This window comes from Neofelis nebulosa, chromosome 1 (assembly GCF_028018385.1).
Source record: "Neofelis nebulosa isolate mNeoNeb1 chromosome 1, mNeoNeb1.pri, whole genome shotgun sequence".
Taxonomy (NCBI): Eukaryota; Metazoa; Chordata; class Mammalia; order Carnivora; family Felidae; genus Neofelis; species Neofelis nebulosa.
Genome location: NC_080782.1, coordinates 127,552,257 through 127,565,619, shown reverse-complemented (window position 1 = coordinate 127,565,619; position 13,363 = coordinate 127,552,257). Strand labels below are relative to the sequence as shown.

General features: G+C 48.4%; 1 protein-coding gene across 1 annotated transcript in view; it reads right to left on the bottom strand.

Annotated features, from left to right (window-relative positions):
• TRPC7 (transient receptor potential cation channel subfamily C member 7) overlaps window positions 1-13,363 on the bottom strand; it is a 140,136-nt gene that overhangs the window by 16,871 nt on the left and 109,902 nt on the right. The gene's annotated exons all lie outside the window — the stretch shown is intronic.

Here is a 13,363-nt window from a genome sequence, read left to right as displayed (position 1 = left end):
TGTCAGCACAGAGCCCGACACGGGCTGGAACTCACAAACCGTGAGATCATGACCTGAGCTGAAGTCGGATGCCTTACCGACTGAGTCACCCAGGGGCCCCTAATTAAACATTTAAATATTTAAAATTAATTTTTAAAAATTAAAAAAATAAACATTTAAAATTCAACACCAGGGCACATGTTTGTTCTTATACTCTATCAGCCTCAGAAAGCACATTCTTCCTAAAATCTCCTCTTGAGTGTCTCTTCTCAGACCTCCCAGCCCCACGTGAAGGGGGGGAAAGGATGGTGTCCACTGTTAGAGGCAGCATCATCGGTTCCTGGCACTGGTCACAGAGCAGCTCACTTAAGCCTCGTGATCATCTTACTACCTCCATTTACATATGGAAGCACGGGCACTCAGAACCTTACCCTTTCTCAGTGGCGACCTACCGGAAGGTGGGGTGCAGACCCACACACATCTGAGGTCTCCAAAAGCATGTACTTCTAACTACCACGTTTTCCCACCCCCTGGCTCTGGATAGTGAGGCCAGCCACATAGCTCACATCCTCTCAACTGGAGTTGAGTTACGAGAATAGGGAGTTTGGTGTGTCCGTATTATTCACATTTACCAGGCAACTGTCTAAGCCTCACCCTACAGCTCACTCAGGGTTGACATTCCATGTGTTTTGAGGGCACTGCGGGGAAGATCTGGCTTTTAGGACACTGATCTTTGACTCTTTAGAGACTATGAACTTATGAGAATACCCTAGTGTTTACAGTCAGATCCAAGCATGTTTCACGGTCTATACTTCGTGGCTAGGTCCCCGCGTGAGGTTTACAATGTAGAATCCAATGAGAAAGCTGGGTTTGGGTTGGGTGGTTTAGAACACACCCGTGCATCTGGTAACATCCGAAGGGTTATAGGCAGTTCTTCTGATGTGCATCTAGTTTTGAGGTACATGATGAGAAAGCACTTTTTTTCTCTTTAACATATCAGGTTTTCAACACTCACCCACAGTGGCCAGGATTAGCTAGATCTCAAAAAAATATCAGCGTTTCTTAAGGACTGGTATTTATTTGACAAGATGTACAAAAATACTAGTGTTTGTCCCTTGGGCTAAAAATCCAATTCTGACTCGCATGAATTTTCAGCTCTCCCGTGTGTGAGTACGTGTGGGCGTACGTGTATGTGTGCGTCTAGCCAGCTGTTTGACTCATTCCCTATGCATCCCCGAGTCTGAAAACTGAAAATTGAAGTGGGTTTTTGTTGTCATCACTTGTTTCTGGCTTCTTTGAAAACTGTGAGGTTGGAATATTTAATTCATTTTACTTTTAATAGGAAGGAATTTAGTGAGGGGTTTGGAAGTAATGACTGGGTATCAGGCCATTCTTTTAGAGCCCCAGCTCCTGATGCTATTATGAGAAAGATGTTATTCTTCCTGTGAGATAAAGCATCCATTTTGTGTGGAAAAGATGGCACTCAGTGTGTGGGCATGATTCCATGCAGGTATTGCCTTCGATTAAGAGGTAAGCTTTTGGCTATCACCCTAGTGGAAGGAAACAGTGGCAGAGAACCCGTGGATGAGCCCCAAATCCCAAACTGGAAGGAGACGGCAGAATGTGATCTCTCTGACAGTTGTTCCCTTCCTAATCGGATCAGCAGAAAACCGGAGGGCACACTATCTCAGCAAGGGACTGGGCAGGCAGGCATTGGTCCAGGATTTGTGCACTTACCATGAACGTCCTACGAAACGGATAACATATGCAACTGGGAGATGCTTTACAGAAATTCATCTTCCATTGCTTACCTCGGAAAACCCCGCAAACCTTTGGCTGACACAAATGAAGCAGGCAATTATAGAACATTCAGGGAAAGTCTTCTGAATTTTGATTAGGGAAACTGGCCTAGATTCAGCATGTATTTTTTTTTTCTCATTTGCTTCTTGCTATGAATTTTGCCACTAAGCTCTGATTTATCCTTGATGACTTCGCTTAGGCATTCTATGTAACAGAATAATCTGAAGGAGGCAGAGCTAGCCCGCTAAGCGGTATGTGTTCTAGTAAAAGAATATTTACAGATCCCTAAATCCAATTCGTGGCTCAGCTCCTCCTCCATCAGATTCTACTCCTGCCCCCTTGGACTGCTGATCCTTTTGGTTATCTGGCTTCCAGACAATCTTCATACGTGTTTCATTTCTATATTTTAAAGATTAGTCTCTGCATCGGAATTTGGCTATGACCCCAGCATGAAAGTGACCCCCTCCAGCGCATTAACATATGCACCTGACTGGGCAGGAAGGGGTCTTAGCCAAAGTATACGTTTTTAACAATCTCTCATAAACTCTTTAGGGAGTGTCCCTAGCCCTGTGTCCCCCTATTATGGGGAAAAATGGGTTGTCATAGCAAAGACCTCCTTTTAGGAAAAGCTGGGTCCATCAGCATGAATAATCCAAAATGGCTAGATTCATCGTTGGTATCTGTTGGGTCTTTCTTGTGTACTTACCCTTCTTGACATGAACTGGATTAACTGAATAGATTAATTTTGTTTCTCAGGAGGGACCTTAGGGGCTGAATTATGTGCAATTAGCTAAACGGTAGTCAGTACAGTATTTTACCCATAGCTCAAGCCATATAAGTAAATTCTGAATGCATTCGACGAGGTCAATGTTAAAAAATGACAAAATAAAAAAAAAGAATAAAATACTGTTATTTATATAATCTTGGGCTGGGAGACATTTCAGAAGATAGGGAAAGATGGAGAGATTTGACCCCGTAAAACTTTACATGTATACAACAAAGGCATAATAACGAACAATGAAATGTAAAAGACTAAGTGAGAAAAGAAATTTTATCTGCAATACAGTGACAGACACTGGATGTCTTTCTTATATAAAGAGATCTTATAAATCAACAGGAAAACGGCAGACATCCTAGCAGGAAGCAAAAGGGGGGGAAAGAAACTTCTATGAAAACTTGATGCTTTTTATGGTAAGTAGAGCTTCACAGTTAACTTGAAATGCTATGCTAGTGGCATCTTCTGGTTTAATATGTGGCAGGAAATAAATGAAACGTGTCCTCATTGCCCCGAGTGGGAAAAGGCTGTGTTACTTTGACCTTGGAAACCTACCATAATATATTCTCAGAAGGCTGGCCTTGGAAAGGAGCCAGTAGTATATTACAAGTGTCAAGAGCGTGGGCACGGAAGCTGGCCTCAGTGTTTCATGAGGTTGTGATGCTCTCTGAGTTATGTATTAATTACTAGCCACAATTTTCAGGAGCTAGGGGACCCAGGGCATGGGGCAGAAGGCCAGTCACTGTGGAGGTTGGGGGCTGTCTTTCAGGAAGATAGGGTCTTGGAACTGGCTTAGCTGATAATCGCCGTGAAGCCACTTGTCTCACACAAAGCCCCTAGTGTCAACCAGCTGGTCTCAAGGCTAAATGTGAGGTTCCTTACTCCCAGAGATAGTGGTCATCGGTTCCACATCCTCTTCCAAACCACTCTGCCTGTCTACCGAGTTTGTCACAGATTCCTTCAACTGTGTCCATCACAAGAAGCTTCACAGACATAGCTGGAGGGGTAGTAAGTAAGAGCAGAGGTGCGTGGCTGGGTTCAAATGCCAGCTCCACCAGGTACTGGCTGTGTGAGTCCGGGCATGTTACAAAACCTCTTTGGGTCTCACTTTGCTCATCTATGAAAGGGCATAGAGGTGCTCTATTACTAAGTTGCCATGAAGATTGACCGAACGTCCTTATGTAACATACATAATGAAAGTCCAAAAGATGGTAGCTGTTATTTTTGTTCATTTATTTGCCAGATATCCACAGAACTCTGTGTGCCAGGCAGTGTACCCCAGACCTTGCTTCTGTCCTTGTGGAGGTCCCAGTCTAAAGCAACCCCAGCTAGGTGACAGAATGCTGCAAGGCTGTAAAAGGCATGTGTGCTCTGCTGGCCTGGCCTTACCCGGCATCACACAAACCCCTCCAGTGCTGCCACACAGGGCTGAATGCAGCTAATAATTCAGGTGCTTATTGACCTCACTGAAAAAGCCCATCTTCCTTCCTACCTGCAAAGATCATCACAAACCCTTGATTTCATGCAAATCCTCTTTCTGACTTCTCCAGCCCAGGCTGTCTTGTGGCATTTGACTCTTGGCTTGTATTGGAAGGGACTGAAAAGTTGAGTCAATAGGCCAGCCTAGCATAAGAAGTGCTCCTAATGAAGGAACAGAGGAAAAGCGCCTGTGAGTGATGTTGAATAGGCTGTGATTCACCCCTGCTCCCACTGTGCGGGGGTGTGTGTCGGGGGAAGGCTGGGACTGATTTGTCAGGCAGAAGGCCGGGGCATGGTAATCAGTTCTCTCCCAGGTCTGTCTCGCCTGGATAATGGGGCTTTAATAACATGTTGCCCGAAGAGGCGGTTGTGTATGGGTTTCAGAGAACAAACTGATCAACAAGGCGAGGGTTTGGGGAGATTGTTAGGAAAATTGCCGCTTCTTCAGAATGTCATGATGCCCTCCCCACGGGCGGTGGAACTCTGCCCAGCACCCCCCCCCATTCCCCCAAACAGTTCAGTTCAGTTATCTACCCAAAGCTGCACATAGCAGGCTAAAATTAAGCAGGAGACTAGCTCCCAAAAGGCTGCTTCTCAAGTTGGGAAGACAATAGCGGGTCCTGTGCTAGAGATCTGCTGAGGTAGAGATGATGCTTGCCTGCCATCCCGGCTGGGAGGATGGATGACAGAGCTTGGAGTATACAGAGACCCTGCACGAGCACTGGGTTTCTCTAATGCACGGTTGTGGGGACCCAGGGCTGCCGGGTCAGGCTCAAAGGTGAGCGGAGAAAGGCAGATACCCAAGGAAGTCTGAACCTTGCCCCTCATGTTCTGCAAGGTTGTGTCCCTGAATTACCTCTTGGTTTATCCCGGGTCCTAAATGAGAAGTTTGATTTAGAGTGTCCAGAAGTAGATGAGGCTGGCCCCAGAATCAGTGCCAGGGAACGGGGGTCCACAAACCCTGTGCAGCCCGGACTTACTCATACTGGGGGCCTGGTTGCTCCTTGAGGGCAGAGCTGTGTCTTCTTCACCCTTGGTTCTCCAGACCCTAGTACAGAATGTGGCTCACTGACCCCACTGTCAGGACAAGTAGGGCTCTGGGGAGGTAGTCAGAAGCAGTTTCTAAGTCAGGCAAACCTGACTTTGAATGTGAGCTTCTGGCCAAATAACAGCCTTTCCGGGCCTCTGTTTTTCTAGCTGTAAAATGGGAAAACTCTACAGTTTCTCCTTCATAGGGCTGTTGTGAGGATTAGATGAATTAATTCAAATGCTTTGTGAAGCGCATTAAAATACTGCCTGGCAGGTAACAAATATGCGATGGATGTTACTGATCTTGTTATTACGTGTTTTTTCTTCCTTTCTTTACAGCATTAGGCTCCAGCATCAGGCTGAGAGTCTCGCACAGCCTACAATCAACTGTCCACATAATCCTTTGAAAATAGCAGTGGGAACCTGCCCCTCCCCTTTAGTGGTTTTCCCTCAAAGGATCCATTCAGTCACTGAGGATGCCTCAAGGCCCCTCATAGTCTGACTCCCTGCGGGTTCCCTGACTGCAGCTAGAGTGTTCCCTCAGCCTGGAAGGCCCTTCCCCCTTCTCTATGAGTGGCCAGTGGCCGCCCCTCATTCTCCTCAGGCATCACGCTGCAAACTTGATTGTCAGGGGCTCAAACAGGGCCTGATGCCCTTGTTGAAGGAGGCCTCCCTAACTTACTCTTGCATTCAGTGTTTTTATTTCTTTCGTAGCCTTCCGCATTTACTCTATAATGATCTTCTTTGTTTCTGTTTTAGTTTTTAAATTTTTTTTTTTTTTTTTTTTTTTTTTTTTTGCCTCTTGTCCTTCTTTTCCCATTCATGGAGGAGTGTGACCTCCATGAGGGCAGGGCCTACTGATTTGCACACTGCTCTGTCATGGGTGCCCAGACATGCGCTCCCCCCTACTCCCCGCCCCGGCTCATAGGAGGGACTCAGTAAACACTTGTTGTCAATAAATGATTGAATGCTGGGAAACTGAGGCACGAGATGACTTGGTCTTAGCTGGCCGGCTTCAGACCCACCCAAGGATTAGCGCTTCTGATAATACCTCTAGAGCCAACCATGGACAGCTGTTTCCTGTCACTCTGTCGCTTTGGGGAAGGGCAATTTGATCATTCTTATTGCCACCCTAGGATCGAGTGTTAGTGAATAGAAAGGTAGGGCTCTCTCCACATTAACGTGGCGATGGTCAGTTTGAGAACAAGATGGGAGATGTGGAGCAGGGCCTGGAAATATGCTATGAAGCTGCCATGGAAGAGAGCACATCTTCTGTCTATCCTCAAGCTTTTCTTTCGCTCATGAACTTGTGGGCTCCCAGCCTGTTCCGGAAGCTTAAAGGTACCAACCAGGCTTTTAAAATGTCATGTCATGAATAAGCAGGAAGAGCGGGCTAAATGAACATCATATGAGAGTACAGTGCTGCCATAATGGGTGCACTCATGCTTCTGAACTGGTCGGGGAAAAGATCTATGTTTTTATCACTTCCTGGAGAATTATGCAAAGATGAGAACTTATATTAGACTCAAACTATTTTTTTGAAACATAATGATCATTTCCAGATGCCCGGCCTCTCTGAGCCTGACCCGGACCCCATTCAGTGACCCCTGCTGCCTGCTTTGCCAAGTTTCAGAACCTTCCTACTATTTTTCCCCCATGACAGAGGCCATAATAAGCCCCCTTATTCCCCCAAACCCTTACGCCTAGCTTGAATTTCAAAGATGAAAGGCGAGATTACAGCTTTCAGAATATAGTAAACTATGACATAACACTTCTGTATGAGAGATGCCCAGATTTCACCACTGACCCGGAATCCTGGGAGAATGTGTCCCCTCTAAAGCCCAGCTGGCCGGTTCCGTTCCTGGTTCCCACCTACAGACACATTCATTCTTCTGTGACCAGAAGAGTGTGCATGGCAGCAGGCCACAGTCCGGCGATGCCACAACATGGGCTTTCCCTGGTTTCTCTTACCTAGCGCTTGGTTATAACGAGTCTTACTAGTGGGCAACAGCATCCAGCCTCTGCTGCCCCAGCAGGACCTCCTCTGCAGCCAGATCCTTCCTGGCCCTATGACCCTTTGCTGTCAGGAGCCCCCCCCCCCCCCCCCCCCCCCACCTCCGGGGCTCATCACTGCTTTTTAGACATCTCGGGGCTTGTATGGCTCATCTGTTTCCCTTTCTTTTCTCTTCCTCGGGCCAGGGAAATCTCAGGCTCTTCTCTTCTGTTTACAAAGAACAATATGGCATTTTTAGCTGAAGAGCCTACTTTGCTCCTTCGGCAAGTCTCTGCTTGGCCCCTGGCGCTGTGAGCATGGGGCCTTCCTTCTCAAGGCCCTACACTTCCTCCAACCCCTTAGGACACAGACTTCCAGGCATCTGCCTGGATCTGAGTGTTTGCCTTCGGCTCTGCTGGCTATGGTTCCTGGGGATGGTGGAAGCCCCCATCTCTCCCCTGAGTCACCAGCGCTCTTGCCTTTCTCTCCATCCTATGCTCCTCCAGATGGCCTCCCCCAGGTCCTTCTAGGGCCTTCCAACTGTCAAAACCCAAGGAACATCCTCCTTCCTTCAGAATCCCCATGTTCAGTCAGTCATCACATCTCCACTCCTGCCTCCCCAGGGTCCCTTTCCATCTCCTTTCTCCATCCCCCGGGCACTGCCCAGGTCAGGGTCCTGTCCTCTCTCCCAGCAGCTCCCTGCTGCAGCCACCTAATGGACCTAGTTCAGCTCTCCTGGGAGCTGCCCTTCTTTTAAGGTCCTTTCTCTCAGAACATCTCATTTTGTAAACATGCCCTCATTCCTGTGACCTGTCTTCCCAGCCAGTCTGCAAGTTCCTTGAGGGGAGGGGCTGTGGGTATTTTCACTCATGATAAAATCCCGATCTTGGAGTTCCCGTCTCACCCCTTCCAAATCACCCTTCAAACAGGTGCCCCAGCCTTTCCAGACTTGTAAAGTCCTTCACGACCTGGATGCTCCTGGATTATTTTATGTAATCTCTCATTTCCCCAAACTCCTGCTTATTGGAAGTCCTCCAAAAATTCTCTGCTCCTTTACTTTGAATGACTTCCTAGTCATCCTCCAAGATCCTTCAAGGCCACCCCCTCCATAAACATTTCCCTGACCCTGCTGGGCACAGTGCAGTGCTTCCTCCTCACTGTGCTGCCCAAGTACCCTTTGATGTGGGAAATAATGATGCTATTTTTTTTTTTTTGAATTCCCCACTTGTTTATGAATTCCTCAGGGACAGGAGGACAGTCTTTTTTTTTTTTTTTTTTAATGTTTGTCTAGAGAGTGTGAGCAGGGGAGGGGCAGAGAGAGAGAGATGGGGAGAGAGAGGATCCCAAGCAGGCTATGTGCCACCCGTGCAGAGCCCAATGCAGGGCTTGATCCCACATCGTGAGATCATGACCTGAGCTGAAATCAAGAGATATTTAGAAATAAGGTATGTAGAGCTCTCAGGTTCTCAACAATAGGTACATCTGAATCCAGTAGGATCTTCTGTAGAGTTTAGTGCCACAGGAAAGTCACCCACCTTACAGAGACTCACCCTTGACTTTGGAGCTGTGGTGTGGGGGTGGGGATCCCACTCTTGGAAATTTCAGGTCAAGGATAGGAGTCAGGCAGATCTGAGTTCAGGTCCTTTTCTTGGCTCTGGAGTCTTGGGAAAGTCTAATGTCTCCCTGAGCCTTAGTTTTTGGGTAGTAGTGTCTGTGTCAGTCCAGTCTTGGGAAGATTAAGTGAGAGCGCAGATCATGTGTGTGTCGCGAATTGTTCAGCAACAGGATGACACAGCAGTTCTGGGGTGTGGTGGGTTATGTGGGGCACAGTCTTCAGGAGCTTCTGCCCCAGCCCCAGTGCCCCTCCAGGAAGGAGGACCTGGCTATTCTGTGGCGCCATGGGGCTGGGGGAGCTAAATCAGCACCTCCTGCCCCTGGCGGCCATATGAACCTCTCCCTTTATAATATGTGGAAATTTTCCATAACCGTCATGGAAAACAGAAGCTTCTAATTTTGCTTACACTGCTGAAACTCCTTCCATGAAAATGAGTCCTGGGGAGACAGAATAACCTTAGGAGAGGTATTATTTTTGGCTAGAAAAGTCTCAACTCACCTGGGCTATGAAGCTGACTACACAACAGCCTGGTAAAAAAACATAGGCTGGCTCATTTTCTGGGGGGAGGCAGGCCCCACATTTAATGTCCAATCAGAACTAATTAGGGGAGGCCAAGTTCACCCAAAGGGGAGAGTAGGAGCCCATTGTGAGTCATGAGTTGTGTCAGGGAGCCCTTCACTTCCCTGCTCTGGGCCACCTCTTTGCCCCCCATTGCTCCTGTTCTTCTCTGTGTCCCTGTCCTGCTATGGTCACAATCAGAGTACAGGGAAACCTACCTTTTTTAAAAAAATATTTATTTTTGAGAGAAAGAGAGAGAGAGCATGGGGGAGGGGCAGAAAGGGGGAAGGAGAGACAGAGGATACAAAGAAGTGGGCTCTGTGCTGACAGCAGACAGCCTGACATGGGGCTCGAACTCATAAACCAGGCGATCATGACCTGAGCTGAAGTTGGACACTTAACCAACTAAGACATCTAAGTGACCCAAGCCAACCCTTTTTGTAGGCATTCTTGCCTAGCTGTGTTTCATCAGCGAGCCCAGGGCTTTTGGTCTCTCTAACACTGTAACCAGAGTGCTGGAACCCTATGGTTTCCATACAGTCTGTAAGTTGAAAATATCAAAACAACCCCCTCAAAAGGCAGATCCTCTTTGTCTGCTGGCTTCCACGATAAAGTTAAAGATGTGTTCATAATAAGAACAAAATTCCTAACAGAATCAGCAACTTTTCTTAAAGACTTGCTTAAAGAAGAGCACTCTCTGGTGACTTTTTCAACTTTGTCTCTACTTCCTGACCCCTGTCTTGGAATACTTTGATTTTGTACTCTGAGAGCATAAAACTTGTCTGAGAGCTGTCTCTTCCTCCCCTTCGGTCATTCACAGTTTCTCATAGGAGCTTAGAGATAATGAGCTGCCAGCAGGTGCACTATCTGTCATGCCCAGACAGGCCCAGCTCACCAGCCAATGACCCATGCCCTCACGTCCCTGCCCCCCTTCAGCTGGAGCCCCGACACAGAAGTGACTGAGAAAAATAACCCAGCCCTTTGAGAGTGCCCTGGGTTCTGAAGTGGACGGAGGCTGACACGTTGCGAAGTGTTCGTAGGATCGGACTCCAGAGCTGGCGGGATTTGGCTACCTATTCTGACTCGTACTTACAAAAACAAATCCCACTTGCAGAGCCTGAGAGTCTACCAATGAGACACTTACTGAGGTGAAGAAGCCCTTTGCTTTTGAAATACACACCGCTGAGAGCGGCCTCTTTGTCCCCATCTGAGTAATGAGGTTGGATAGCATCAGCGTTTGTCACCCTGTAGCCCTCGGACCACCTTCACAGAGCCCCCCCACTGGCTTGTGAATCCAGACTTCTGGGCCCTACCCTGGAACTTTTGCGATTAGAGTCTCTAGGGGGTGGGGCCTGGGAAGTCCTCAGTTCAGCCGTTTCCCTAGATGGTTATGTGGTTTGAGAACCACTGATCTCACTTAAGACTGTTCCCACTATGCATTTATTCATACCTGAGCAGAAATAGTTCAGTCTGTCTATTTTCTTCTAACCCCCTCACCGAGGTCTGCTGGATGGAGGGAATGGGAATTTGGGGTGGGGAGGGAAGAACTGGAACACCTGGGGGGTGTTCAGGTCTGGGCTGAGGCCTGAGGGTCTGCAATTGTCTCTGAAACCTTTGTTCTCTTTCCTTTTGTTCCCAGCCTTGTCATTTGGGACAGGCTGTAACTTGGTGAGATGCAGGGGGGACTGGCTATTGTGATCTAAACTGGGACTGCACCCCTAGGGTGAGCAGTGAGCAGGGCTCTGATGGGGCAGCTGTCTCTTGGTGCCTCACAGCCGACTTCCAAAGTGGGCTCTGAACAGCCTTTAGGAACCCCAGCTGTCCTTGAACATGGCAGGTGTGGGGCTGGGGGACCAGTGAAGGGAGGGGTGATGCCTGCGTTGTGTTCCAGCCCAGATTTCCTTTCTGGAGGATTGAGTCTTCTGACTCTTTAGAAACAGATGAGGGGACCCATCTTACCCTACAAGCTCTAAATTCTACAGGAGAGAAGCCCCCAGCCTGTGGGAGGTCTAGAGGGAAGATCTGGAGCTAGGCAGGGTGGCCTGGGGACGGGCACACATTCACCTGAGAGGGGGTCATTCAACTTTACCACCAGCATAGCTGGTACACAGTTCTGAGTCCCTGAGAGTGCACATCTCATTCATCCTAACGTGGCGTTTTGCTTATCAAAGATCTCTTAGGGCAACCACCCTAGAGAGCAGTCAAAGGGTGAAAGATGACATTTACAAAAATCCATTCTTTCTTCTCCACTTCACCGCTCTATTGACTGTTTCCTGTTCAATCACATGCCCTCACAGCTGCACATCCCATTTTAGGAACTGCCAAGGCCATAAATTCCCTGTCCTTTCTCCACTGTGCTTGCCTCTGCCACACCTTTTCTTCCCTTCCCCATCCTGGAGGGCCTGGGTCCTCTTCGGTTGGATCTCTCGTGTCTGGAAGGTCTCCATTCGCTTCCCAGGACATGGAACAAGCCGACCGCACTGCCCCTTTCTTCTGCTTTCATCTTTTCCCATGACTTTCCTGATTCCCACTGATTCCTTCTAGAGATTAGCGGTGGTGCATCTAGCTGGGAATTGTGGCCAGGTGAGCCCTGCTCTTAGGTCTGACCTTTTTCATTTTCTCCTGTGTCCTGGCACTGACCTTCTGAGCAACTGTGGGCCAGTAGTACAGGCTCCTTGTGAGGAACAGGGAGAGGGCTTGCACAGAATACCCAGGGTCCTTTCTGAGAAAAGGAACAGAAGTTCACATGGTCAGATCCCCAGTCTTTGGATAACTCTAATGCCTAGAACCTGGCTTTGTTTCCCCTGTTCACTCTGTCATTCTTGTTCACAAAGAATTTAGTGAGCCATACCGCGTGCACGAGGCATTGTGCTAGACTGGAAACACAGGAGGGACACCGAGGCCTGACCAAAGAGCGTTAAGAGCCTTTGTTCATTGGTGGACATCGTGACTGTTGTTCAATAACCCCCACATCCCATGCTGAGTGGGTACATCTAGCGGATCTAGATCAAACTTGCCTTTGGGTGATTCAAACTTATTTCGTTCCTGCAACAGCTAATCACTGAGTATTGGAGTCATATAAAGTAGTCCGGCTGATTCAATAATATACTTGACCTCATCTGCACAACAGTTTGTAAACGAGGCTGCTGCTCAGAAAGGGTCCTGTCGAGGCAAATCAGTACCCAGGTGTCTGCTCTTGTAGTGAACCCTCCCCCGCTTCCTTATTCCCCACTGCCATTCACTGGAGCTCCCTTGTACACTATGCCCTGCATTTGATACTGTTGATACCAATCCTGTGAGGTTGGCCATCTTGGTCTTCTTACTTCAGACCTGGGGACACTGAGGCCCAGGGGATTTAAGCACATGCCCAAGGCCACGCGGCCGGCTTCCCCTCTGGGAAGAGGAGAGCTCAGTCTGAAATCTGGTCTGTCTGAGCCTTGGGCTGCTGTGGGCTGAGGGCAGAGCCGGGCATCTCTCCGGTGCGTTTCTCAGCCCTGGGCTAGGCACCTGCTCTTTGTAAACACAAACTACTCTGTGCCAGAGAGCAACCGCTTCTGTGGCTCAGCAGCACCAGGGTCCCGCCCTTCTAGGTAGGTCCTGTGGGCCGGGCAGCCGAGTCCATGATTCTGAGCTCAGGGGTACAGTGTGCTCGTTGTTCTTGGTTTGGGTTCTTGGCGCTAAGTGTCTTCCCCTGATAGCTGATTTCTCCAGGAGAAGGGCTGCAAGCTGGGAATTGCTCAGGGAACCTCAGTGGCTGGGCTCAGCCATTTTTACTGGCCGGGAAACAAATTCTGGGCCACTTAGGATTCCTGGGGACCCATGTCAGGAAGTGCTGGCCCTGCAGGTCCCAGCTGCTGTGCTTCTGCCTGGAGATCTGACTGTCCTTCCTTCAAGATTCTGGGTGGGAGCTTGAAGAAGCAGGGGGAAGTTCTGAGCCTGAGTGGGCCAAGGAGAAGACCTAGACCACTAATACTTGTGTGCTGTGGGCCCTTTGCACAACCACTTCAAGTATTCCTAAAGGGATTTATGAATAAGGCATAGAGTCATTTCCATTTTCCAGGTGAAGACACAGAGGCATGGATAAATCGAGTGACCTGGCATATGGCCATCAGCTAGTAAACGCCCTTGTCACATT